Source organism: Schistocerca americana, chromosome 1 (genome assembly GCF_021461395.2).
Source record: "Schistocerca americana isolate TAMUIC-IGC-003095 chromosome 1, iqSchAmer2.1, whole genome shotgun sequence".
Classification (NCBI taxonomy): domain Eukaryota; kingdom Metazoa; phylum Arthropoda; class Insecta; order Orthoptera; family Acrididae; genus Schistocerca; species Schistocerca americana.
In genome coordinates, this window is record NC_060119.1 from 593,671,735 (window position 1) to 593,695,223 (window position 23,489).

Consider the following 23,489-nt stretch of genomic DNA (forward strand, 5'->3'; position numbering starts at 1 on the left):
TCTGCTTCTTTTCATCTAATTGCTCTATCGCTTCTTGTTGTGAGATTTTACCTAACCTTTTTCGTTTTTTTCTGACATTTCATTTCTTATAAATTGTGTTAGCTGTCCGATGTCTTTTCTCAGTTTTTCTATTCTGATCTGTAGCCTGTGTTGCCATGCTGGTTTTGTGGGTTTCTTCTGTGTGTTGGCTGGTTCTGATCTCTGCCTAGTGTGTGTATTTAGTGTAGTGAATGCTCCCATATAAACCAGTAGTTGTAACTCTTCCATAGTTGTGTTTTCATTTATTTTGTTGTGTATGATTGTGTTGATAGTTTTTATTGTTGTTTCGACTTGTGGGTTATTGGGCGGTCTATGCAAGAATGGTCTAATGTCTGTATTTGTGTCTTTGTATTCTATATATGTCAGCTGAAATTCCTCTTCTATATCTAACATGTGTGTCACTTCGTGTTCTATTTGTGCTTGTTCTGGTGGCTGTCTTAAGATTTCGTTTTCCTCTGATTGTTTAATTGATGCGTGTTGGTCTTTGTTTGTTTGCTCTGGGATGTTTGAGTCCATTACTGTATTTTCTTCTTCTTCTTCTGACTGCACACTATTTTGTTCCAGTATTTGTTGTACTTGTTGTTTGATGTTTTCTAATTCTGACTGGGGTATCCTGTTATTTTTGATTATTACACGGATCTGATCAGCTAGTCGTTGTTCTGTTAAAAATTTTAATTCTGGGTATCTGGTAATAAATGTTATGTATACTTGTGATCTGTATCCAGTTGTGTTGGTTCCTAGGTTTGTTGCTTGGTAATAACAAAACATGAGGCGTCGATTAATTTCATCTGACCATCTCATCCTCTGTCTTTGTTTTCCTTCTAGGGTGGTTGCAGGAAGCATATCCTGCAAAACACCTCTATTTGGATTTAAATCATTTTCCAGTTGGCCAGCAGTGTCGTTACCATTGTGGGCGGGCATAGGGTTCAAGCGTCGTCCCCGACCATGACGGTGCTTGTCCGAGGCTTCTTTAGTTCTGTCCTGAACCAAGTAATCACACTAAAAGGGGGGTTAGCCCTATTAGTGGTTTGTTCTTTTCGTCGCCTTTTACGACTGGCAGAACATACCGGAGGCCTATTCTTTTCCCGGGCCTCCACGGGGTTTATTATTATTATTATTATTATTATCCATGCTAGGCCGTCGTGTACCATGTGATGCGACATTTTCAGGGTTTCGTTTTAGCTTGCCTGTGTGCCCGTATTACTTTCACTCGCTCAGAATTGGCTTTCTCCGCTCTTCAGACCAAGATGCGTCGGTCTGCTTTGCTTTTTCTGCCAGGCCAACTGCCTGCTCGTGAATTTCCTGTCCAAAAAATTTGTGTCGGGTATACATAGTGTTATTTCTGCTTCCTTCACGTTATCTTTAACTGCAGCGCTCCATTTTTTGCTTCAGTTTTAAATTAATCAAGTGTTTCATAGAATTTCACAACCTATATAGTTAAGCTGGTTCGTCCATTTCATTTAATAAGCCTATAGAATTTTAGCCAAAGTTTTTTTTTCCTTACGTGAATAAATGTTGGTATACTTCTCATTTTATTTATTTGTTCTTCAACGTAAATTAGGTCTAAAATTTTCCTGATTGCTTTTACTTCTCTCTGCCCAACAAAAGGCAGTTTGGTTTGACGACCGTGTTGTAATGTATCAGTTTTGTGTATTTTGAGATGGATGTTTTGTTATAGATGTCTCCTGTAAGCCTGAAAGCTGTTTACATTTTGTGACAACGAATTCGTAACCAGTCGTCTCGAGAACGGTTTTCTGAATAGTTTCCTCTAAATATTTGAATTGAGAAACTCTCTATTCTCCCGCATTTAGTTTCTAAAATTTTGAATGCCAGGTTGTTGCTAGACGTGTGTTTTGTTTCTTCAAATGTTGTTTGGAGATCTACTCTTTCTGGTGTTTCTTTAAGAATTTCTGTTTTTGCTGTTTCAGTGTCCTGACATAGATCGCCAATCCGTCTGCAAAAAGGTAAGCAGTCTGTCCTATTATTTCTAATTTGATTAATTTGCCAATTTTAAGCTCTGATATCAGTTTCCGCCGTTCTTGAACTATTGGGGCAGTGTTTAAAAAAAGTAGTTTGTCACCTTGCCTCACTCCTGTTTGAATTTCAAAATTTTACGGAATTAATTTTATCCTAGATTTTGTGCAGTTTTGTGTTTATTAGTAACTGCTGTGGTTTTGAAGTCCAGACCTTGTGCTTTGAGGATCTGGAAGAGATAATTAACGGTCCACTGAATAAATAAGCCTTTTTTTAAAAAATCTGCGAATGTACCGCACAATCTACTTTCTTATAACAAGATTTTTGATGATTGAGGATTAGCTTTTGATGATTAGTTTCAGGGCCAATATTTGTACTGGGAAAGCTCTCCTTTTCATGTAGTGGATGAATGGATGAAATTTTCCTATCGTTTGGAATCTTCTCAGTAAGCCAAATGTTTTGCAAAATTGGAAATTTATGGTAAAGTTTTATGGGACCAAACTGCTTAGGTCATCGGTCCCTAAGCTTACACACTACCTAATCTAACTTAAACTAACTTACGCTAAGGACAACACACACACCCATGCCCGAGGGAGGACTCGAACCTCCGACGGGGACAGGCACCCGGACCGTGACAAGACGCCATAGACCGCGCGGCTACCCGCGCGGCCAAATGTTTTGCATGCTCAGTCTAATTTGTATTGGGCCAATTGATTTCAGGAATTATGCAGCAAGTCTGCCTTTACTAGACGCTTTTTGTTTTTTAAGCCTTTAATTTGTCTAACAATTTCCTCATTTGGTGCCTGTGGATCTTGATTGGCTTTTAGTGCAATTTCTGACAGAAATCTTTTTATGGGTTCTTGGCAATTTAGAATTTCCTTAAAAATATTTGCAGCGTTCTCTGTAGTTTCCTTGGTTGTTAAGTGCCAGTTGCCCATTTTCCTCCTTGAAGCAGAAATTTTGGATCTTGTATCCATGTACACTGCTTGACAAATCCTAAGAAACAGAAGTATTATTGGACAGAAATAATCACAAGCAATGACGGATGACATGAAACACAGTACGTAAGTTGGCATATTCGTTGAGAAACATAACTGCCAAAACCATCCCAGGCATGCGCTGTAGTCTTTAGGACCTAGACATATGCTGACCATTCCCCATGTTGAATGTCTTCACTTCCTGTTGTGTCCGACAACACAGCGGTCCCGTGCGGGCGGGCATTGTCATACATAAACAGGAAGTCGAAACCTACCTCACTATTTCGAGCATCATCAGTTATTTTGCTCCCCAAACAGCAGAACTCGTCTACTACTTTAAGTGTCTCATTTCCTAATCTAATTCCCTCAGCATCACCTGATTTAATTCGAATTCATTCCGTTATCATCGTTTTGCTTTTGTTGATGTTCATCTTATATCCTCGTTTCAAGACACTGTCCAATCGGCTCAGCTGCTCTTCCAGGTCTTTTGCTGTCTCTGAAAGAATTACAATGTCGTCGGCAAACTTCAAAGTTTTTATTTTTTTGCCCATGGATTTTAATTCCCGCTCCAAATTTTCCTTTTGTTTCCATTACTGCTTGCTCAATATACAGATTGAATAACATCGGGGATAGGCTACAGCCCTGTCTCACTCCCTTCCCAACCACTGCTTCCCTTTCATGCCCTTCGACTCTTATAACTGCCATTTGGTTTCTGTACAAACTGTAAATAGCTTTTGGCGCCCTGTATTTTACCGCTGCCACCTTCAGAATTTAAAAGAGAGTATTCCAGTCTAAATTGTCAAAAGCTTCCTCTAAATCTACAAACGCTGCAAAATGTAGGTTTGCCTTGCCTTAATCTACCTTCTAAGATATATCGTAGCGTCAGAATTGCCTCACATGCTCCAATATTTCTACGGAATCCAAACCGATCTTCCCCCAGGTCGGCTTGTGCCAGTTTTACCACTCGTCTGTAAAGAATTGGTTTTAGAATTTTGCAGCCGTGACTTATTAAACTGACAGTCCGGGATTTTCACACCTGTCAACTCCTGCTTTGTTTGGATTTGGAGTTATTACATTCTTCTTGAAGTCTGAGGGTATTTCGGTTGTTTCATACATCTTGCTCACCAGATGGTAGAGTTTCGTCATGGCTGGCTCTCTCAAGGCTATACGTAGTTCTAAGCAGGGGTTCCCAACAAAATTTTCTCGAGGATCCCCCCATCGAGCATGATTGGTACCTTGTCATATCGCAGTATCAAGTATCTAAAAAAGCCAAATTAAGAGTCTTTTTATACTTTTTCTACTTTTGGTACTTAGAAAAAACATTGATATATTCATTATTGAAAAAATATTGAGCTGAAAACTTTTTCAATTTAGCCATCATTGTTATTGTTAAATTTTTGATTATTGCTCAAAATCTTTGTCTTCAAATCTGGGTGTCTAGTATATCAATCTCCTTAAAAAAATAAAAATTGAGTATGAACTGAAAATGACAGGAAAAAATTAAAACTGATTGTATTGGTCTTTCAAGTGTACTACACTTGAGATTGCATGGAGTACACATGTGTGAAAAATAAGGCATACCGCAGAACTATTTGCCTCTATCTAATTCTAGTTTTGCGCTAGAGTGTGCTAGTGTCAGTTGGCTCTAGGAAGACGCTAGACGCAGAAGTTAGCGTTCGCTAAAGGTCTGCTCATGCAAGAAGCGTCCAAAATAAAAAATCTGTTATCATACAAAATATATTTAAGATATTTTTTATTCTAATAGCATCTTGCGGACCCCTCTGGCATAGCTCGCGGACCCCCAGGGGTCCGCGGACCACCTGTTGGGAACCACTGTTCTAATGGAATGTTGTCTACTCCCGTGGCCTTGTTTCGACTTAGGTCTTTCAGTGCTCTGTCAAACTCTTCACGCATTATCATATCTCCCATTTCATCTTCATCTAGGTCCTCTTCCATTTCCATGACACTGCCCTCGAGTACATCGGCCTTGTGCAGATCCTCTATGTATTCCTTCCACCTCTCTGCTTTCCCTTCTTTGCTTAGGACTGGTTTTCCATCTGAGCTCTTGATATTCATACAAGTGGTTCTCTTTTCTCCAAAGGTCTCTTTGATTTTCCTGTAGGCTGTATCTATCTTTCCCGAGTGATATATGCCTCTACATCCTTACATTTGTCCTCTAGTCGTCGCTGCTTAGCAGTTTTGCACTTCCTGTCGGTCTCATTTTTGAGACGTTTGTAATCCTTTTTGCCTGCTTCATTTACTGCATTTTTATATTTTCTCCTTTCATCAGTCGAATTCACTATCTCTTCTGTTACACAAGGATTTATACTAGCCCTCGTTTTTTTACCTACCTGATCCTCTGCTGCCTTCACTATTTCATCTCTCAAAGCTACCCATTCTTCTTCTACTGTATTTCTTTTCCCCGTTCTTGTCAAGCGTTCCATAATGCTCTTTCTGAAACTCTGTTCATAATCAGTAAATTGTGGCCAGAGTCCACATCTGCCCCTGGAAATGTCTTACAATTTAAAACCTTGTTCCTAAATCTCTGTGTTACAGTTATATAATGTATCTGAAACCTTCCAGTATCTCCAGGCCTCTTCCACATCTACAACCTTCTTTCATGATTCTTAAACCAAGTATTAGCTATTATTAAGTTATACTCTGTGCAGAATTGTACCAAGCGGCTTCCTCTTTCATTTCTTAACCCTAAGCCATATTCACCTACTACTTTTCCTTCTCTTCCTTTTTCTGCTATCGAACTCCAGTCCCCCATGAATATTAAATTTTCGTCTCCCTTAATTATCTTAATAATTTCTTCCATCGCATCATACATTTCTTCAGTTTCTTCATCATCTGCGAAGCTAGTTGGAATATGAACTTGTACTACTATTGTAGGCGTGGGCTTAATGTCTACCTTGGCTACAGTAATGCGTCCACTATGCTGTTCGTAGTAGCTTACCCGCGCTTCTATTTTTTATTCATTATTGAACCTGCTCGTGCATTACCCTTATTTGATTTTGTATTTATAACCCTGTATTCACCTGACCAGAAGTCTTGTTCCTCCTGCCACTGAACTTCACTAATTCCCACGATATCTAACTTTAACCTATCCACTTCCCTTTTTAAATTTTCTAACCTACTTGCCCGATTAAGCGATCTGACGTTCCACGCTCCGATCCGTAGAACTTCTGTTTTGTTTCTCCTGATAACGACGTCCTCCTGAGTAGCCCCGCCCGGAGATCCCAATGGGGATATTTTACCCAAGAAGACGTCATCGTCATTTCACCGTACAGCAAAGCTGCATGACCTCGGGAAAAATTACGGCTGTAGTTTCCCCTCGCTGGCAGCCGTTCGCAGTACCAGCACAGCAAGGTCGTTTTGGTTGATGTTACAAGGCCAGATCAGTCGATCATCCAGACTGATACCTCTGCAATACTGAAAAGGCTGCTGCCCATCTTCAGGAACCACATGTTTGTCTGGCCTCTCAACAGATACCCCTCCGTTGCGGTTGCACCTACGGTACGGCTATCTGTATCGCTGAGGTACGCAAGCGTCTCCACCAACGACAAGGCGAGAGTAATGAATGACACGTTAAATCTGAGGGAAAAAGACAGTGACAATAACAGACTGTGCCCGCAGACCCGAACTCTGTATCTGCGCTTGCTGACAGCGAAGAGGGCTAAGCGCCAAAATTTCCCAGTTGGTGTCGCGCCGCAGCAAGCGCGGGAAAGTCCGGATATGTTCGCATCTCGCGGTGGCGGCCACGGGCGTTTCTTGATGAAAGCGGGCAGTTTTTGCTTTCCCCGCGCCGCTCCGCAGTAGCAAATTGCGTCAGAGCTGGAGCGAATTACAGGTCGTAATAACATGACGCGGATCCTTGCGCACTCGTTGTGTAATGGTCTCGGCTCAGCAGTAATAACGAGACACTAATTAAGGCCGCGGTGCGCGGTTCGGCCGGCCGATTATTTAGGCGGCCGTAATTACAGCGGCAGCGGCTGTGTCAACACTTTTAGCGGCGCGAATAGGAGCGCGGGCCGCTTTGTGGCTCCTTCCCTGCCCTGCCCTGCCCCGCGAACTTTTTCTCTCATCTACTCCAGAGGCCGCGTCTCTCAAAAGATCGCCGACTGGGCGGGTTGGAGGACGCTGAGTCACCTGCGCCGGATCAGTTTCTTCTCGCCACCAGCAGAATAGCCCCTGTAATGCGCGGCCTTCACGTGTGTGTGTGTGTGTGTGTGTGTGTGTGTGTGTGTGTGTGTGTGCGTGCTACACGCTGAATAGTTGACCGTCACCTTGGCGAGCGCGCTTAATAACGCGATAATTGAATTTCGGCGGCTATTTGCGAATTGCTTTTACACGATGAAGGCGGGAATGTACCGGCGTAGGTCATTTATTTGACATTTGTCCCTGGGGAGGCATACAACAGTTTGCAACATTTCACGAAGCACCTTCAGGCGCGAGTGAAGTAGCACGTCTCCATGAAGCTTCCGCACTTATTAAATGTACTGCTCTTCTTTGGATCTTTCTATTTCTTCTATCAATCCGATCTGTACAGATCCCATATTGAACAGCTGTATCCAAGTATTGGTCGAACGAGTGTTTTGTAAGCTACTTTTTTTTTATTAAAGGACTACATTTCCTGTGGATTCTTCCAGTGAATCTCCGTCTGGCATCAACCTTACTCGCGGTAGATTTTATGTGGTCGTCAGATCGCTCCGTTCGCATACTTCTAGGCATTTTATGGAAGTAACAGCTTCCAGCGAATGTTGTGCAATAGTGTACTCGTCCAGTAACAGATATTTCTGTCTATGTATTCGAAATACGTTACATCTGTTTTTGTTGACGACCAATAGCCAGTCCCCGCAGCAAGTACCGGTACTCCGTGCATTTCATTGCAATTTTCTAGCGTTGCAACGTTTCTGTATAAAACAGCATCATCCGCGAAAAGCCTCACGGAACTCCCGACGTTATCCATTAGGTCATAGTCCTATGACACTCCCTCAGTGTTCGGTTCTCGGTTCTCTGCTGCTGTACGCTGATATCACGGGGTTACTAGACAAGTAACAGAAACGTCCAGCTCATGCTGCGCAGACGCCAGATCGCCTGCGACGACCAGGTATCGTGAGCGAAGAATAGGGAGACTGGCACGGAGACAGGGCCATGTGCCTAAGGAATCAATAAAGAAAGCTCCTAATTGGACTCCAAAATTGTGAGCAGCTGAGGGCCACAGCTCTCAGAAGGGTGCGTGAGCTCTGTTCACTGCTAAACGCGACATCCACGCTCCCACAAGACCTTGGAGTTCTGCCGCGATGAGTTTTGGAGTATGCGACAGGTGTCTGGTAAAATGCGACCGGTGCACATATCTATCGCTTGCAGAGGATGTAAAATCGAGGTCTTAAACTTGCACTTATCTCGAGGTTTCCCGGCCGCAGAACTCCATCCGGTGACCGGAACACCTTACGTTGGGATGTTGGGAATTGGTCAAAGAGATCTAGAAGAACTGTACAAATTCACAGAAGCAACGTCCCGCTAGCTAAGCATTAGGGTGAAGCGCCACAAGTCATTACGTGGGCACACCTGCTGGGGGAATAAGATTGTTCAAAAATGGTTCAAATGGTTCTGAGCACTATGGGACTTAGCATCTGAGGTCATCAGTCCCCTAGAACTTAGAACTACGTAAACCTACCTAACCTAACGACATCACACACATCCATGCCCGAGGCAGGATTCGAACCTGCGATCGTAGCAGTCACGCGGTTCCGAATTGAAGCGCCTAGAACCGCTCGGCCACAGCGACCGGCTAAGATTGTTCCTTTCAGCATAATAGTGTAATATAATTTCGTACACAGGCTAGAGCTGGTACGAGGGTGCTTAATTACATCTTAGTGAGAATTAAGAAACTAGCCACCGTAGATCCCAAAAGTTTGAAATCGATACCAGATAAGACTATCACGAACAAGTGCCACTAGAATTGAATCAACGAGGAAGCGTGAAGAAACAGCTCAGAGGGGTAAGCCTTCAGAGCAGAACGAAAGCCAAGGCTTCCCGTCAAAAGTGTCTGGCTACATCCCAAGAAAATGGTGAGAACTTATAAGCGACACAAGCGCTGAGAAATACCCAGAGATTTCCATTTGCGTGGGGAAAATCAATAACTTTTCCTCTAAGCTAGCTCCCACCTGTATGGAAAGGCGCTAGACACCGCTAGGGTAGGCGGCAGGTAGCACGGTTAACTTATGTCATTGACTACCGAATCTAATAATATACTTAAGCCAGTCATACACAAGGAGTTTCAAGACGAAATTTCTAAAACGTGATAATACCGCGCAATGGGAGATTTGGGATGCTGCTTTAAGACGCTAGCGGGAGGTACCGTCAGGCGATGTGCGATAAAAGTAAAGTCCCAGTTCTCGTATCTGTGTTACAACGCAGTACAACGCTGAATACATTTATACGAGATAGTCTGCATTGATGTGTGTTAGTGATCTATCTACATTTACACTGAACAAACCACTGTGAATTGTATAGCAGAGGATACCCCACAGCGTACCAGTAGTTTATGTTGATCGGAGTTAAAAAATAAATAAAGAAAGAAAAATGATACAATCTAGGCATGAGATTTCATTAAGTGCTTAAAATGATGTCAGATCGCTTAAAAATTTAACCGAATCCCACACGTACCACACGGCGTCCCATGTGACCTTAAGCTGGCCAGACGATAGTGGTCTACGCGTCCTACATCCAAGTCACATTAGTTCCTCAGTTTACGGTGCCACTGTTACTTCCACTACTCTGTACGGTATGGGCTACACAGATTCGTCGCTTCTGCTATTTCCGAAGTTTGCTTACAAATGATGATCCTGAATAATTCTTTACTCGAGGGTTCTATACGGCATTTCTAATGAAGCGTTGCATCCTATTGCAGGACAGTAGCGACATTCAGTAGTTCGGTTTGGAATTCCACGCACAAATGGCCTTCGTTTAGGTAAATCTCGCCATCTCCTTTATAAAGATGGAAAAATGCGTGAGATAATGCTCTCTTGTGCTACGTGTTTATTACGACCGGTTTCGGTCGTTGGATATCCTCAGAAGAAAAACTTACTATCATATCAATAACTGATCGTAGTCAAAATATGTAAAACAATTTAGACAGCATATTGCTTGCCACTGTTCGAGCCATATTGCTTTAGTGCTCTAAACTTATGTTGACTGTTTTAAGTATTTTGACTATGATCGAGTTATTCTTTGTATATGAAGATATGTATGACCTGTGACGGGATTGTAATTTTCTCTTCAGTGAGGATGGTCATTGAACGAAACCAGTCATAATAAGTAATATAAGACAGCATTGTGACATGCAGTACGTATATTCTGTAAGCTGTCGCGAGAAAATAAAAGAAATCCATTATAAGCTACATAGCACCTAATATCGGGAAAGGACCAAAAAATGAAAAAACGTCAACTTTAGCTGACTACGCTTGTTTTTTCTTCGCATAAATCATCGGAATTTTGCCATTGTTGTACCGAGGAGACAGGCCGAGAAGAGCCCATTGTAGAAAGACACTCGGGACACTGTAGTCTAGAGATCTATCAGCTTTAATATCACCATTAGTGGTTATTGAGGTTACATTAACTTTTCGGTAGTATGTATTCAGCATTCTTTTGTTCCTCTGATGCTGAAGTAGAAAATGCAATTTTTTAGCAAGGCAGTCTTAGTGCTCATGTTGCAGGTGTCGCAATGGAAGATTTCCAAGACCTAACAGTTCCACGGCGTCCATCGCGATGCGTAACCGGAGCTCTGCTGGTATCACACGTAATGAGTAAATGACTGGATCACTCCACCATGCTACTCCTGACTGTGGAACATACGGAGCTCGTTGTGCGGTTAGCATCAACCATAACCACGCAATAAATGGTAACAGCTGTTATTGAATCGATACCTTCAGGATGTCAGCAACATATTGAGCACACAGAAATGACACGTGTAGTCATAGGTGTTCGTATATGCTCAGAGAGGAACTTAGTAGTAGTATTGTTTGATTGCTGCTTGCCACGACTTTTGATGTCCACCAGAACTTTCGTAGGCACACCCTTAAGTAATGTTGCAGTTTTATTTTCTTAGAGTATTCTTTGTAGAGGTTTGTGGATTTGTATGCCCACCATTAACGTCTCACTGAATTTTCAAATTGTTAATGGGTTACCAAATGGTGGCCTTTAAGAAGTGTGCTTCAGTCTGGAACCGCGAGACGGCTCCGGTCGCAGGTTCGAATCCTGCCTCGGGCATGGATGTGTGTGATGTCCTTAGGTTTGTTAGGTTTAAGTAGTTCTAAGTTCTAGGGGACTGATGAGCACAGATGTTAAGTCCCATAGTGCTCAGAGCCATTTGAACCAATTTAAGAAGTGTACTTTTTAAAACGTGCGGCATCATTTAGTTACTGGGAGGAATAATCTGACAGTCCCAGGAGAATTATAGAATATTTGGAATCAAAAATCAAATACTCAAAAATACAGAAACGACCAACCGAAAGAAGTTTGGGCTTTAGAAAGCTACTTTCGGTAGCACTTGCATTTTATTTGCGCGAAGGCATCAGGCTTTGTCAAATGCACTACCGTGATATTAAATTTTTGCACTGCTGAGGGCAGGTATGTTAGAAGTGGACTGTAGTGACTGGAGCAGAAAACCTACGGTTTTACCTCTTGAAGAAATTTGACATGGCATTTCGGTGGGAAGCGCTTATGATGAACAACATAATGAAGTAGCGCATGCGTGCTACATTTGTATGCCAAAAGCACTATGTTTCCTGAAACATAGGTGGAATCGGCCGCTGTAACTGAGATTTTGTGACTGGAAATAAAATATCGAAGAATCAGCTAATACAGATATGGCTGTGGAAGGTGGTTTATCCAGAGAGTATGTGACATCCAAATCGTACTAGTGTACGTTTACTTGCTCTCGTAAGTCCAAAATTCTCTCTCTGTTTGCAATATCCAGAACGATCCACGATGACCTTTATTATATGCTTGTCGTGCAAGTGGTTGTCATTACGGGTAATTCGTTAAGGTGGAGTTTAACGTGTTGTTCGTCTATCTCAACCTTTCACGTAGTTTTCCCTTATTTATTAGACGAGAGACCTGTGTGCGCAACACTGGCTGGTTCTGCTCTTTCTCCTCTCTCTCTGAAAGCGACAGTAAGGCGGGCGACCACAGGAAGTGTCTAGTACTTCCATCTTTCCAGAGTTTTAAGCGAGGAGAGCGCGGGCACGTGAATTACGGCTGGCAGCTTCTCTGGGGACGTCGAGTCTCACGAGCACCCACGACGACGACCGAGGCGGAGTACACGGGGCAGGAATGGGTGCTGCGCCACCGTCGGCCGTAGTTGGATGCAGCTCGCAGTGCACGAGTGACTGCTGACCTCTTGGAACTAAACTCATAACCACCAGCCTTATAACGATATCGGTTACATCAACTTGACCCTAGTACGGCCATATTCCTCGTAAGGAACATACTTCTCGCCCTTGCTTAATACGACCAATGTATATACTTGTACCTAGTATATAACGTCATTTTTACCCTCAGTTAGCAAGAAGATTTTCCAATAATCATTGTACTGTGGAAGGAAATCTATTGTAATATGGCAGCCTGGCACACTGTTCTCTCTGCTCTTCCGTCAACAATAGGTGTAGCATAGGCTCGTCACGTCATTGTTACCTTAACGCATGCATACTACAGTAGTGGTGACAACCACAGAACTCTCCAACAGTACACGTAATGTCAGTTTCGACAACAATTTGTTACGAAGTGCACCCATTTTAGAACAACATGGACAGTGCAATAAAAGTTTTAATGGTGGATGAAAAAGTGAGAGTGATTCGTGAAATCGAGAACGGAGGAATTTTGCCTCGTAAATTCCACAGTCCAAACGATGGGGAAGAACGGGAATAAATTGTTACTGCATTTAAACAAAATATATCTAAAGCTAAGCGGTTGCGAGAAGCTGAGCGGAGCGACTTCGCTGAGGAGCAGATTAAGTGGCTTAAGCAACAGAGAAGCATCAGTGTATCCAGCAGTGGACCTCTCCTTGTAGTGAAAGAAAAAGAATTTGCCAAGAAATTAAAAAATGAGGAATTTGTGTGCAACAGTGGCGGGAATGACAGATTCAGGCAACGTCACGGTATTTCTTTCGGTAAAGTGAGCGGTGAAGCCAACAGTGTGAATACTGAAACAATCCGACAATGGCTCGCTACCCAGTGGCCTACGAAGCGTGAAGGGTACGCATTTTGTGACATCTTTAATGCACACGAGACTGGCATTTTCTTTAAATTGACGCCTGACAAAACCCTGAAATTCAAGGGCGGAAAATGCGTTGGTAGCTAGTTATCTAAAGAACAAATAATGGTTCTACTTTGTTGCTAACGCAGATGGAACTGAGAAACAAAAGTTGTTGGTGATAAGTAAATAAAAAAAATCATAGGTGTTTTAAGCATGTAAAAGATCTGCCAGTGCACTTCACTGCTAATAAAAAGTCCTGCATGATCTCCGAACTCTTTGAAGCTGAAAGAAGGCTTTGGGATCGGGAACTTAGAAAAGAAGACACTGGCACTTGTTGACAACTGTCGAGCACATCCTGCACTCTCTGGTCTGGAGAATATTAAGCTTGTTTTCCCTCTTGCAAATATTATAAGCTTATTGCAGCCATGGACCAAGGAGTAATTAGGAGTCTGAAATGCTAGTGTCGTAAGCTTATATTACTGAAAATGATACAGTGCATTGAGAAAAAGTAGGATTATTTTATTACACTGATGGATGCGATCCGATGCACTACCAAAGCGTGGAGCAGGGTCAGAGACCAAACCGTCAAAAACTGTTTCCGTCATGCGGGATTCGCAACCGAAGAAATAAATGCCACCGAAACAGAAGATACGTTCGATGACACTGATGATCTGCCGCTGTCTGCACTGCTATCAGAAACCAACTGTTTTCTCAGTCAGTGCGACTATGAAATGTACGCAACAATAGGTGATGACCTAATTACAACCATTTGCCACACAACAGACTGAAAATGCGAATCTCCATTACAACTACGCTCGTTTATAACAGCGTAATTGTCAAGGTCCTTTGAATGTTGGTCAGGTTCCAATGTCAGCGAAACCCGTTCACGACAGCCAGGTCAGTTGGAGGTTACCTATCTAACGTCTTACAGGGGGAACAAAAATTCAGCTTTCAATATTTTGTGCAATTATTGACCGAATTTAAAAATTTAAAATTCTGTCATTATCTGCTGATTAAGAGGTATAATCTTACGTCAGAGGTTTAACACTGGAAGACAATTATTACAGTCAGAAAATGTGCATACGTCTTGCGGCAGCGTAATTCACTGCGCGCAATTACCCAGGTTATAATTACTCGTTCACTATTTGAGAATGGGAGCACTTGATAACGTGCAACAAACTTTAAACATAGTTTCAAACATTTATGAAACTTTCTCTCTGAAACCCCTCGCAAAATGATGAAAGGAAAAAAGGTCTGTTACTACATTTTCGCCACAGCAGGCGTGGCATACCTGTTTATTACTTCTCTACTACTAACTTTATTGGGAACACATTTTGCAGACAGTATCCACATGCACCACATAATGTACCTGCAAAATTATCATTGTACGATTGTGTTCAGGATAGATGACGTCATAAAAATTGATATTCGTGAAATACTAGCTCTTGCTTAAAACGTGGTGCTGATTTTTCGCACTATGCTCACAATCAGTGTTTGATAATGGGAGCGCTTAGCAGCTTCCAAGAAACGTTACGCATAATTTCAAATCTTTTTTAACTTTTGCGTCCATACATTCTTAACGTCAAATACTTAACATATTAACTTATTTATAAAGAAAGCAGAAGTTTAAAAGTGATTTATACATGGGAAATGGGACTCTGTAAGGAATCTCTGATGTACTGGTTATTGACTAGTACCTGTGCCTGACACGTACGCTTGTACTCTGTAAGCTGGTGGCACTCTGTGGACAGAAACAATTTCCCCCCTTACAACTGTGGGTTGTAAGCGAGGAGCCGCGCGGGGTAGCCGAGCTGTCTCAGGTGCCATGTCACGGTTCGCGCTGCTTCTCCCGTCGGAGGTTCGAGTCCTCCCTCGGGCATGAGTGTGAGTGTTGTCCTTAGCGTAAGTTAGTTTAAGGTAGATTAAGTAATGTGTAAGCTTAGCGACCGATGATCTGAGCAGCTTGGTACCATAAGACCTTACCATAAATTCCCAAATAATTGCAAGCGAGGAGAGGGCTTTCCGGTATCCTTGGTATAATCTCAAATTCTCCATGGTCATTAAGCGAGATGTAAGCCTATATAGGATGAAATGGTGTGTTTCTTGATTCGTATTTGAAGGGAGGCTCGGGGAATTTTCGAGGATATGGTTTCCCCTCTTCCTTTGGAGTATATTGAAAATTTATGTGACCGAATAGCATTATCTAGACAAACGCATGACGGACCGCGTATGTCTTCCTTGGTAAGAAACTGTAGAATTGTGTAACGAGGGTTTAGTAAGCTACCTCCTTCGTGTATTAATTACTTTTCCTTAGGAATTCCCGATAAAACTCAGACTGGTATCTATCTTCCACTGGGCTACAACTGTGTGGTTACTCCTCCTCAAATAACACCTGACATGTTTCCTAGATACTTGACGGCTGTGACCGATGTTATGTGTTGTTCAGATAGCTGTCAAACGGTGTCGAGTATTCCGCCTTTTTACGTGCACTATATTGCATTTATTTTTGTTGACGGTCAGCTGCTAGTGTTTGTACCAAGAGATTATCATCTTCAAGTCGTCTTTCAGTATATAAGTTTTCTAGGTACGTGACATCTCCGTGTACAACTACAAACAGCGGATCAGAGCTACAAACGCTGTATCTCAGGTAATTCGTACAGAATGGGTATGCAACAATACGAGTGCTGACACGTAACGTGGCGGTCGTATTTAGTTAATTTATCAACTTGTTTGGAATACATACAATTGACAGAGTTGGACGACGTCATTCAAGGTACATTTGTCTGCTGATGGATGCGTGTGTCGAAACGAAGAATTGGTCAGCGCCTGAATGCTGCTGACGCGCATCCGTATGATAGCGCCACTTGAAGTTGGCTTAACAACCGAAACAGGTCTATAATGGATGCTTTGTAGGTGGCGATTTGGAAGTGAATAGACTTTCTGGGTGTCAAGAAACAAGAAATAAGAAATTCGCTGCCTTCTGAATCTCGCTAACGGAAATAGATAACTGGGTTTCTTACGATTGGTGCGTTCAGGATCCCGGTTGGTTATTCCGTACCGCAGACAGCAAAAGGCCTTGCCACATTGGTAACAGCGGTTAACTCCTGATCACCGAAGTTAAGCAACGTTGGGCGACCATCCGGGGAAAACCGGGTGCAATTGGTTTTAAGGAGACGCAAGTCGCAGTTGTGGCGTCCAATTCAAAAACTTGGACAAGGCCGAGGTGCCACAAGACATTGTTTCTTGCCGACAAGTCGCGCCTTTTTCCAATCCAGTTGCGTGCACCATAACCGATTTTGCAATTTACAGAAACATCTTTATTATTCCACCCAAACGGCCGATAACAAATTTATATCGTCCATACCAGTTCCCGCTACAAGAAGATTATTCTCAAGTGCAACTTCTGAGCAGTATTAGTGTTCTCACGTCACGCTTTATTTGGCGAAAGTGCTGAGGAAAAATACATCAGGCGTATCAAAGGGCAGAAATTGTTCTGCGGTGCGGATACCTCCTGTAATGAAACGCGTACTCGAAGGTATCGTGAGCGTTGAGCGTCTTTTCCATGGGCTCTCACCTCACCTCACCGTAAAGTACAGTCGTGTCAGCGAGCTCATACAGCTCGTAGTCCATTCGCATCAAGACCCACATATGTGAACAGCGGCAACTGGTAACTCCCACTGAAGAATTAGAAGAGAACAACTACTGAGAGGTGGAAATGGCATGTTGCGTGCACGTCGCTCATGCACATGTAGCTCGATATACACTGAATGTTAACGGAACAGAATAGAAGTCAAAGGGGAGTCTAGTCACCCTAGACAGAACTTCAGCACGTCGTTTTCCTTAGCCCATTTCTGAACGATGAACGTGACGTTATGAGATTCTAAAAGATACAATATAGTATCGCAATTAGATTGTAGAATATATTAATGGAGTAAGCACAATTCATTGCTATTTCGCTTGACAGAGATTATATGATAAATTTTTCACGCTGCTAAGAACAGAATGAGCAGCACGAATGTTGACCAAACAATTCATACAATCAACATTCATTTTCTCGACGAAATATATACAAAAAAAATCCTAAAATATTCAGAAGAAAATACGTAGCACCTTTTTCCCTCATTCTTTTTGTTTTGTTTCTTTCTAAGTAGCCTACCAAATAACATGTAAAACAAATGTACTTTTCGCCTTCTATAAAGCAAACTTCCTTACTGTTAAAAATGTTTTAGTTATATTGTCTTAATTACGCTCAGTGTAAAGTACTTCTTTGTTCAGATACCGTAAAACCTAAATCATTTTTCACTTTTAGATATTACGCTTCCTCTGGGAAAGGACACTCCTAGGGAAATTGTCCAAGTCCTCTTGCAGCCTTGGCAATTTGTCACGAAAACAAAGCAATCAGTGAAGTAAGGCTACGAAAACACAACAGCACAAAATACGCCGCTATAAAACGTGTGTACTTCCTATGTTAGCAGACGATGTCCCTCTCTTCTCACCCTGTCATTATCAAAACTTTCTTCCTGATACTCCCGGACACTGTCGACACTGACGTTGGCATTCCGTTTCGGCCCGTTCCGCGTGAATTCCGCGATTTTAAATGCATTTTAGGGCGCTTTGACGTTCCGTTCTATTGAGAATCTACCGTCCTGTGTGAATCTACCGTACTTCGGAATAGAATGGCTGAAAATTGGTAAACTTATCAATAGTGACCTCGTCACACATACAGTTTTCTGGGTATTTTCCCGAAAAACCGCGTACATACCGTGAACGCGTTCCAGGTGGAAATTATGTTCAGAGTCACGTTGGCCACGACACTCACTGCTGACGTCAGTGGGCACGTCGCTGGCGCATCTAAGTTGCCGGATTCTCATCTTACAGGCGATGGTAGTTCTCCTCGTTTCATATCCTGTGTGAGCTGCGTCAGGCAAAAATAATACTACGTTACAGGCGTTACGTGGTTCTTTCTCAACATTCTGTATATTATATTTTGCAGTTAAGTTGTAGTCGTGATTGTACCTCCGAAATGTACCCTCTAGCGACACTAGTAAAGTATGTGTGTTATTGTTATTATTTATTGTTATTTTTGAAGAACGTAGTAAAACTACTGACACGATATAAAGTACTCCGTTAATCAATAGGAAATAACTGTCCACAGAAGATTCCAGATTGATGCAGTTGCAGCATTGTGCTCACGATCTCTTCGCCGTTTCATTTATGTTGTCACGAAATGCTAGTTTTATTTAGGCCACTCTGTAAACTGTTATTTACATTATGCTAACAGAGCACTCAGCGAGTTACCTGTAGCTATTTTAAGTCCTGAGTATTATTCGTCCTTGGATGTAAAGTTCATGTATCACATTATTTGTAACATTACCTCAATTTTCCATCTTGGTAATAGAACATAGCAGTAAGCAAGATAAATTAGGCATTAATAGCTATGTGATCAGTTTAGTCTTTTTTCTTCTTTAGTGTAGCAGATTCTGTTTATCTGACCTCCGTAAGAAAAATCGATTCCCTGCTTTGAAATATCGCAGCTTTCTGTTACTGTTCAATATTTCTGTCAGTATTACACTCATTTCGTATGTAGGTGCGATATCACTTGTCACAAAATAACTTTTGTTACAGTCGGCAGTAATGTCTTTTAGGCTTCTCACTCTTCAGGAATACATACACAGATGATTGATTTTACGTATATGGACCCACCGTTTTGGAGTTTGTTTAAATTTTTATTGGGAATCCCGGAAGTTGAGTGATGGTATAGTTATTTCTCGTTGGGAATAAACAAATTATGTCAGCAGTCAGTTCTTAATTACTTGACCGGGTTTCATTTTTATTGACAAGAGTTTCATGCTTACAGTTTTGTATTTGGTCGGTTATGTGTTCTTGTCTCTCTAGCAAAGTAACATACTTAATGTTCTGTTTCGTCTGTTTTCCGCGTTTTTGATGTTTTTTAGTAATAATTCCCTTGTGACACTGGTGTGCTCGTGCGAGTTCCTGCAGCATTGGACCTCTAATGTGCTGGAAACAAAAGCGAAACATAGCATGAAAGACATTACCTCGCTCATAAGTGAAAGTCGTAACACATCGTTGGCTGCGAGACCCCGTGGGGTAAGCTCAGCGAACTAGCAGGAAAGGATTTTCCTGCTCTGCGCTCTGTGGATTCCTCCACGCGGTGGTCGCGGGTTATGTCATAAGTTTATCTAGTGAGTAAATGTGTCTGTAGTTTGTGTGTGTGTATTTGTATGTACTATGGTGTGGCGCTATGTTGTGTGATGATGAGACGAGCGAGATAGGATCATGGGAGCGCCGGGATTGACGTCCACCTCTGGCGGACGGATCGCCGTCAACAGTGTCACATCGTCTCACTTCACGAAACACTACGGAGAACTTTGGAATTTAATCGAGAACATTGGTGCAAAATCTGAGAAAAAGGGACTTTCCGCTACCACATGTCTTCCTCTTGTGGGCCAGTCGCTGGCGGTAAAAGATTTCTTCCATTACCAGAATTAGAAATGACTAGTTCCGAGTCGAGAGACAACGCACATGCGTGGGCCAGCGATCTCAGCTACAAAGGCTTGATATGTACTATGTACTATGTACTATAAAATACCTGAAAATGGCAAATTGCTGAAAGGCGTCGTGCTTAGCATAATAAAACAGTAATGAAAAGTGACTACAAATAAATCATTTTCTATGAAAAATACACGTTGATGTTTAGTGGCTTAAAAATTAATGTTTGCCTATTACCGTCTTACAGCTGCAACAAAATCTTATTTTTTTCGTTGTATGTAATTCCCCGGAAATTCTTTATTGAATAGATCTGAAGATTTTCACTACGGAAGAACAAATATTACAATACAGGATCTCGCCCGATAGATGATTGAATAATCAACAGGATTGTTCATTGATGCACGCAGCGCTCAATCACTTTTGCTGTTCTTTCCTCTCGTCTTAATCCGCTTAGCAAGTTCCAGCCCTTTGTCCTCCCTCACCGTGAGTCTTGTGTTGCTTTTTTCAGTGAGCAGTTCTTCTGAGGTCGCAATGCTCACTTGCTCTAATAATAGGAGTGACACATATCTCTCGCTTGAAAATCGACTAAATACTTCTCTAAGCGTCCCTGTCTTTATCTTTATATTCGGGGAAGAGCTGGGATACTAATATAGCATTCGAGCTAACAACGTACCAGGTCAAACACTGGATCGCAGAGCATTGGGTGCAAAATGTAACTGTTTTAATCTGAATTCTTACTAGATCTTTCCACTGCGCTGAAATGAAGGGTAAAGTTGTAATTATAGGAATTTATGCATTAATCCATTGATCACATTTTTTGTTCATCAATAAGGAAGTCAGTTATTGGTTACTGGCCTTCACCATAAAATTTCTTGAAACTGCTGACTTAGAATATAACAGTTCATCATCCGTGCTATGATTAAAGTAAGAGAGTTCGAGAACCTCTCTTTAGAATCGAATGTTTCCGACGTCGACCGTTTACGCACTTCAGAATATTGTGGTGGACTTACGCATATTTCGCCGGCCGGAGTGGTCGTGCGGTTCTAGGCGCTACAGTCTGGGGCCGAGCGTCCGTTACGGTCGCAGGCACGAATCCTGCCTCGGTCATGGATGTGTGTGATGTCCTTAGGATAGTTAGGTTTAATTAGTTCTAAGTTCTAGGCGACTGATGACCTCAGAAGTTAAGATGCATAGTGCTCAGAGCCATTTAAGCATATTACACTTGGTGAAAAGTAGAGTAAGGAGAAAATTTCTCGACATGCCACAAAGATAGCGTAGATATCAATAAATTTTTGTTCTGACATTGATCAATAGAGTAGTTCAGTATCAGCTAGACGTGCGGAAGAGTTTACTACTTAAATAATCATGTTCAGTGTGTTTCGTTCATATGGTTGAAGCGAAACGTATAGAAGTCACAGAACTATTTTGAACAGTTTATCACAGTCAGTAATTAGTCCAAAATTTGTGAAGGCTTACAAGGATTCTGCTTCTTGGTGTTCAGCAGATCAGAAATGGGTTGCTGAACTGGAACTCAGCCTTGCTGCTCTGGAAGATGACCCACGTGCAGGATGTCTTAAAAGTGGTGTCACAGGAGATGAGATCGAGGAAGTGAGCAGTGTGGTGTCGTGCCATTGCTGATAAAAGGTGTATGAAATATGTAACGTCATAGGCATATCAGTGAAAAGAGTTCCGTTAATTCCACATAAATAATTAATTAACAAAACCCTATCTACAAGGCTGGTGCCGCGATTGCGGAAAAAAATACTAGCCTAGTTTGGACCGTTTAATAAAGAATCCAGCTGATACTGTGTACCGATTTATTACTGTGGACGAAACCTGGGTCTACCACGTCACGCTACAAAAGGAAGCAACGATTAAAGCAGTGGCTATAAACTGGTGAGCCATCATCTGCTGCAAAAAGTTACAGATAGTGTTTCCTAGAATGAAAAAGGAATTAGTCTCATTGATTAGCTTGTACTTTTTCCTAGCGCAAAGAAAGAATTATTAATTGGTTGACTTGTAAAAATTTTTGTCGAATACTCCGAAAGTTTTCAGGACCAAACGCATAAAAATTAGACGAGGACTGTTTTGCAAAAGAAAAAGAATCATCTTTTGTCTGATCTATGTACGATCCTGTAAAGAAGTTTCGCCAATGGGAAAAACGGTGTATCTAAGGAACGGATACAGTAACCAACATATTCAACGAATTTATAATTCTCTGTCTTTCTATTTCCCCAGCTAAATACAGTAAAGGCTAGGAAACGAGTTGATTACATGAAAAGTTTGGATATTTTTCAGACTTCCAAAATTGGCTCTTCAGCGGAACAACTTGGAAGAACGTTGGACACACTACATTGTCTTAAAAGGGGTATAAGTAGAAAAATAAATGCAATTTTTAAATTAAGAAACGCAGACAAAGGCAGACAAAGTTTCTGCTTTCTTCGTAGCTTAGGACTGCTCCATGCTCTGGGCAGAATACCTAAATATGGGAAGAAGTTGTTTTCAAAGCATTTGGACTGAAATTCTTTGAGGAAATTCGTACCTGTTGTTCTTTTTCTGAGCAGAAATTTCGGCCTGCACTATCGCCAGACTCGTAGATACAGCGGGTGCCGTGGGTGAACAGCCGTAGCGACGAGCCAACCTTGGCTGCGTCCGTTGGCTGTGAGGGCGGCGGCACCGCTCCCTGCGTCGTACGCCGCTGCACTTTGTTTTTGTTGTCATTATCTGCACCAGCAGCAGCAGCCGCTGCCGGGCAGCCGTGCCAAAGTGATGAATCCCGGCGCGCCGGCCATTGTCTCCTCGGCCGGGTTATTACACTCGCCGTGCCGCTGAACCTTTTCAGCTCTTCACTGACGTCATACGCATTTTTCACGCTTTAATGTCCGGCTGAGGTCGTTTCATTTTACCTAAACTATCAGTGGCAAACTACAAGTGGCACAGGTGATTTACACCAACTGATTATCCGTCCGAAGATCACATCGTGTTTTAACCTCGTTTGGAGGAAACTTGTTTAATAAGCAAGTAGTTAACTCAGTCGATGTAATTGTGTGCTCAGATGTGTGTGAATTCACATGGGACTTAACTGCTAATGTCATCAGTCCCTAAGCTTACACACTACTTAACCTAAATTATCCTAAGGACAAACACACACACCCGTGCCCGAGGGAGGACTCGAACCTCCGCGGGGGCTAGCCGCACAGTCCACGACTGCAGCGCCCTAGACCGCTCGGATAATCCCGCGCGACTCGATGTAATTGAACATGGAACAGAACTCAGTTTAAACAGATTGAGGTGATGGTGCATTGTGAGGACAAAAAGCAGTGTCCTTGAGTTAGTATGAATAACTGGGAATTCTGTAAGTATGATCACTCTAAATACATCCTGCCTGACAAAGAAGTGAAGCACCCTCAACGGTTATGCAAATGATTAAATTTCGAATTGTCTGTGAGGGACAGGACGTCCATCAGAATGCATTTCTGTTCTTAGGGTTTAATGCTGTTGCTAGGCCTGGTAGCACACACAAGGGGCGTGAACGGCGTCTTTGAAAGCGACCTCCGTGTGTGTCCTCTTTTGGTCTGTAGGTCGAATCGTGCAATATGGAGATTTCTGAGGTATTCCGATGAGACAATGGCCCCACGTCGGATTACATGGGAACGTGAAGACAGGCATACTCGTTGTCAAGTCATCTGATCACCATGGGTGGTGATCATCGTATAGTACAACAAG

General features: G+C 42.2%; 1 long non-coding RNA gene across 1 annotated transcript in view; it reads left to right on the forward strand.

Annotated features, from left to right (window-relative positions):
• The window catches only part of LOC124625316, a 277,200-nt gene that overhangs the window by 143,044 nt on the left and 110,667 nt on the right, over window positions 1-23,489 (forward strand). Inside the window, exon 2 of the long non-coding RNA XR_006980711.1 lies at window positions 1,968-2,003. This is a non-coding gene — a long non-coding RNA (uncharacterized LOC124625316). The remainder of the gene's footprint in view (window positions 1-1,967; window positions 2,004-23,489) is intronic.